The sequence below is a fragment of the Rhincodon typus genome, chromosome 2 (assembly GCF_021869965.1).
Source record: "Rhincodon typus isolate 14 chromosome 2, sRhiTyp1.1, whole genome shotgun sequence".
In the NCBI taxonomy this organism is placed as follows: Eukaryota; Metazoa; Chordata; class Chondrichthyes; order Orectolobiformes; family Rhincodontidae; genus Rhincodon; species Rhincodon typus.
In genome coordinates this window covers 13,360,377-13,365,955 of record NC_063333.1, presented here as the reverse complement: position 1 = coordinate 13,365,955, position 5,579 = coordinate 13,360,377, and the positions used below count along the sequence as shown (strand labels likewise).

Genomic DNA, 5,579 nt, shown 5'->3' with positions numbered 1-5,579 from the left:
AATTGCTACATAAAGAATGCCTTGAGGGGACTTTTTTTATTCATTCATGGGATGAGGGTGTCACTGGTTAGGCCAGCATTTATTGCCCATCCCTAATTGCCCAGAAGGCAGTTAAGAGTCAATTGCATTGTTGCGGGTCTGGAGTCACATGTAGGCCAGACCAGGTAACGATGACAGTTTCTTTTCCCAAAGGAATCAGGGAACCTGATAGGTTTTTCCTGACAATTGACAATGTTTCATGCAGAGCTAGAAAAAAAATTAAAATTTTGGCAGGTCATTGACATGAAGCATTTAACTTTTAATTAATTCCAAATTTTTTAAATTGAATTCAAATTCCACCATCTGCTGTAGCGGGATTTAAACCCATGTCCTCTGAACATTTCTTGGATCTCTGGATTAACAGTCTAACAGTAATTTCACTGGACCATCACTTCCCTCATCTATAGAGCAAGAGAAAAAAATTAACATTTCAGGGGGTTGTCAATACAAAACATTTGACTTGTTATCTCCTCTTTCCCCTCAAATGCTGTTTCATCTGCTGAGTGGATACATTTCTGTTTTCAATTCTGTTTTCTAGCATCTGCAGAATATTGCTTTTGTTTCCAAACGATGACATTTAGGCCTCATAAAGGGAGACCTTATTTTCCTAGTTTTGTAGTTTGTGGAAGGTGTGAATGCACTATTTTAAAGCCTTTTAGTTGTTGCGATGTATGCACTTCATCTCACTCATTCACTTACCCAGACTTTGTAGTTGAGACACCTTCTTTTCAGATGAAAGGGATGGGTTACCAGTGGCAGGTGAGTTTCTGTGTTTAAGTTGTTAATCAGTTAGCTTGTTTAATTTCAGGAAAGAGCAAACTGGTACAGAAGTGTCTGGGGAAATGTTCAGTTAGGCTGCTATCTCTGCGGGAATGCTCCCTTGGGAAAGGAGAGCAGACAGTGAATATCCTTTTAAAATAGGCAGCATGTTAATGAAGGAAATGAGTCATCCAACCTACTTTGCTTTCACATTTCTAGCAGTGCTGGGCAATAAAAATGCATTTGCATTCCAGTTTTTGTTGAAGTGGATGCTGGCGCATCTAGTATTGCAGATGCAATGGTTTCAGGTTTTAAAAGGCTTGGAAGTCACATGCAATTTCTCTGTGAGATTGCTGCAACACTCAGCTGCGTCAGAAGCAGATGGACAATGACTGTCCTGACATGTTAACACCTGCACTTCCCCTCTCCACAGATGCTGCCTGATCTGCTGAGTATTTCTAGCAGTTTTCTGATTTTTGTTTCACACAGGCATAAAACCTTTTTGGTTGACTGCCTCCATCATTCAACCACCTTTTGTTTTGGTTTTTGTTATCTCCCTATTATTACTTCAGTGTTATTTTGTCTGGTTACTTAATCTGCATAGGTTCCAAGTAGCCCAAATCCTGTTACCCTCACTGCAGTCAACGATCCACACCAAATGCCTATCTGCAGCAAGCTAAATTTGAACCCTCCTTCCACTTTGATTCAATCTCTCTTCGTCCTACATTCTATATATTCTTAAATTCTTTAATTGTCAATTCTTCTTCCTGACACCTCTGTCCATGCAACAGATGCTTCAATTGATTTGATCCCTCATCCTTTCAGAAACCTTTTTCTTGATTCATTTTCTTCAACTGGGCTTTTTAGTCTAATGGATCATGGGCATTGATTGCCTTCACAATTGTAAAGTGCCTTAGACTCCTAGAGTAATCTAGTGAAGGCCACTTGGCACTTTGTGCTCTTCGCTAAAGCATTAATCCCAGTCTTCCATGAAATAACTCCACGAAGGCTGGTATCCCATCACCGAATAATCCTTTGTTTACACATTCATAGTACATGATGCTGACCCAGCTAGCTCAGCGCCGGCTCCTAGAGTGAGCAGACCCCTGACACTCTGTTTATATCTATCAGCCAGGGCTCCTTGATTGAGACTTTTAACCTGGTCCATTCAGGGAACTCATATTTTAGGAGGTCAACCTGGCTGACTCTTTCCAATTACTACACTCCACCTTTCTCTTCACAGCCCTGTACTTTGTTTCTGCTTCACTCTAATTGCCTTTTGAATCTGTTACTGCCATCATTTCAAACAGTGTATTAAAATTTAAATAACTTGCTGTGTACAAAATATTTATGGGAGATTTATTAAAAACTGTTATACAAATGCCTTCCTCTTTATTGGAAAGCACATTCTCTGCATTTTAAGTTAGGTCAGAAATTTGCTATGTAGCAAACTCAGAACTCTTTACTGGAGCAATCCGTTGCAGATGCAGCATTGGTGCTAGAAGTTTATTTTGATGAAGTGAGTTGGTGCTGTCTAATGCAGTATATGGAATTAATAGGTACTAGCTACGCTGCTTCAGCAGTGATGTCAGATCATATGGGATTGGGATTTAAAAAGGTTCTAGTGAAGCACGACTTAACTATACCTCTGTCCGTAGTGTAAATAATTAATAAATGGTTATCAGTTTTTCACTAGTATGACCTCTGTCCAAGGCTCCCAGACCCAGCTCATAATATTTAAACATTTAATGTTGAGGAGATCCAGTAGAAAATTATAGTGGTCTAGAAGGAATGCCAACACAATATGAGCATCAAATTAACTGTCTTTTGCTTCTGAATTCTCAGGTCATTTCACACCTCTGTCTGTAGTACTATTCCCAGTAATCATGTCTTCCTCTCTTGATTGGATACATTTCCATGCCACCTTGTTCAATCCAAATTTAAAGTTCTCCTCCTTGTGTTCCAGTTCCTCTAAGGCTTTTCCATCATTCTGTCTCTGTCTTTGTCATCTCCTGCAACCCTACAACTCACTGAGAAAACTACCTTCGTCCAGTTTTGGCCTCACCTCCTCACTCTCTTTACTCCACCATTGCCTATGGTGCCTCAGTCATTTAGGCCTCAAACTCTAAAAAATGCCTTCCTGAAATGTTCCTCTACCTCACTTTCCTCCCTGTTTAGAAGGCTGGTTCACAAGTCTGTTCTTTGAAGCTTTGACCCCTTTCCCCCCCATTAATGGGGAGGCGACGGCCTAGTGGTATTATCACTTGGCTATTAATCCAGAGACCCAGTTAATGTTCTGGGGACCCAGGTTCAAATCTTGCCACAACAGATGGTGTAATTTTATTTCCGCTAAAATCTGCAGTTAAGAGCCTAATGGTGACTGTGAATCCATTGTCAAATATCAGGAAAAACCCATCTGGTTCACTAATGTCCTTTTAGGGAAGGAAATCTGTTATCATTACCTGGTCTGGCCTACATTTGACTCCAGACCGACAGAAATGTGGTTGATTCTTAACTCCCCACTGGGATGGCGCAATAAATGCGCCAGCAATGGCCTCATCCCGTGAATGAATAAAAAATATCCACATTTGGCAATGTGTTAAATTTTGTTTGACCCTCATTCCCGTGAAGCACCTTGGCACCCTCTGTGCTACAGGTGCTATGGAAATACAAATTATTGTCATCCTTGTCATTGTCGTCATCTGATAATGTCTCCAAATTGCCCTTTCTCCTAGCACTTTCCCAATGCAACCCTGCAAGAAGCAAGATAGGGCAGCACGGCAGCTCAGTGGTTAGCACTGCTGCCTCACTGTGCCAGGGACCCAGGTTCGATTTCACCATCAGGTGACTGTCTATGTGGAGTTTACACGTTGTCCCCGTGTCTTCGTGGGTTTCCAACAGCTTCCTCCCACAGTCCAAAGGTGTGCAGGTTAGGTGGATTAGCCATGGTAAATGCAAGGTTACAGGAATAGGGTAGGGGGTGTTAGGACGGGATTGGATGCCCTTCAGAGTGTCACTATGGACTCGATAGGCCGAATGGCCTGCTTCCAAAATGTAGGGATTCTACGATCTGTCCATTTGCTCCTTTCTGTATTATTCAGTTTTTGTTTTGGTCACAGAAGAGATTTTTTTTGCAAATGTTTAGACAGTTCCTTGGTACTGGGAGTTCATATCCATTTGCTTGATCCACTTTAGCACCAGTTTCTTCACTTGATGGTTTGCTTGAACCACTTCCTCCTTCATCGCGCAGATCCATCAGTTTGCCCAATTCAAACTTCAGCTTTTTTACATTTGAAAAGTCAAAATGTTAAATATCATGAAGAGGGTAAATGAACTGACAAGTTTTTTTCAGTGTCCTTACCAATACTGTCTGGGATCAGTTTGTTGACAGTCTCCTTGGTTTTGCACTTCACGAGTCACAATCTCCACCGTCTTGTGGATTGTGCTGGCATTGAGCATAGGATGTCTTACGAATCTGGTTTCTAAGTTTCTTACTAAATCTGGCACAAAACAAGCAGAGCAAGTATCCATCTCAAAAACATGACCTTGTAAGGCTCCTGAGGCAGTCTTAGTCCCCTGGATCCTTGTAACCTTGTGACCTTGCCCACATTCCAGATGTTAAACATCGCTGGAGCCTTAACATCTCATCAATCCTTTTTTGGAGAAGGGGTTCCACGATCATCATCTTCTCAGCGCTCTTTTTGCCCCCTTTGGTCAGTCTCTTGTTTTTGTAACTGCCATGTTGTTCAAGGAGCTGGAAAAGTATAGGAAGTGTCACTTATTGTCTCCTCATTTCCTCTATATCCCTGTAAATTCTGCTTATGTTTTAGTTGCATCTCACAATCCTGCTCTTTTCTTGGGCCTCCTAAACTGTTCCAACTGTGCTCAATTCCAACTTCAAAAGCAGCATCTCCTCTTTCCCTCGGCATTCTGCCGGCTTCTGAACTAATTATTTAGCAGTTGAAGAGATTTTTTTTTTCTGGTTGTTTTTCCTCCACTTTCTTGACAATCTTTTTGATTTTCATAGTTTCAATTTCCAGCTCTAAACGAGATGACTTCCGCTTTTCAAAAAAGGAAATTCCTTACTTTCCAGGATTGACCTTAAACATGACTCTGCAATTTCCTCTGAAGGCAATTTTAATATGACCTTCTTGCTAGAAACTGCTGGTTCAGCTGTGAGTCTGCTTTTACATCTGGCGCATCACCATCAGAATTACCTACCCTGAGAGCCTGCTTCAGGTTTTCCTCACTAATGGGCTTACTGGAATTTTGAAGTGCAGTTTTCTTGTTCAGGTCCAAAGTTCAGCCATTGGGACAGCACGGTGGCTCAATGGTTAGTACTGCTGCCTCACAGCACCAGGGACCTGGGTTCAGTTCCAGCCTCTGATGAAATTCTGTGTGGAGTTTGCACATTCTCCCCATGTCTGTGTGGGTGTGCTCTGGTTTTCTTCCACTGTCTAAAGATGTGCTGGTTAGGTGGATTAGGCGATTTACCATGGCCACAGTGTCCAGGGATGTGCTGGCTAGGAGGATTAGCCAATGGGAAATGCAGGGTTACAGGGATGGGGTGGGTCTGGGTGGGATGCTATTTGGAGCATTTATGCGGATTCAATGGGCTGAATGGCCTGCTTCCACACTGTAGGGATTCTGTATTTGGGAGAGAAGGCAACTTTTTTTTTTGATTCGAGGAAGGTGGGATGGTGAAGAATGTATGAACAAATTGAATTTGTGCATTGGTCTGCGAGGAGACCAGTTAATGGACTCAACACAAAATTACTTTC

At 41.9% G+C, this 5,579-nt stretch overlaps 1 pseudogene; it reads right to left on the bottom strand.

The window, feature by feature from the left end:
• Positions 1-416: 416 nt before the first annotated feature.
• On the bottom strand, positions 417-4,727 carry LOC109935315 (annotated as a pseudogene).
• Between the last annotated feature and the right edge of the window lie 852 nt (positions 4,728-5,579).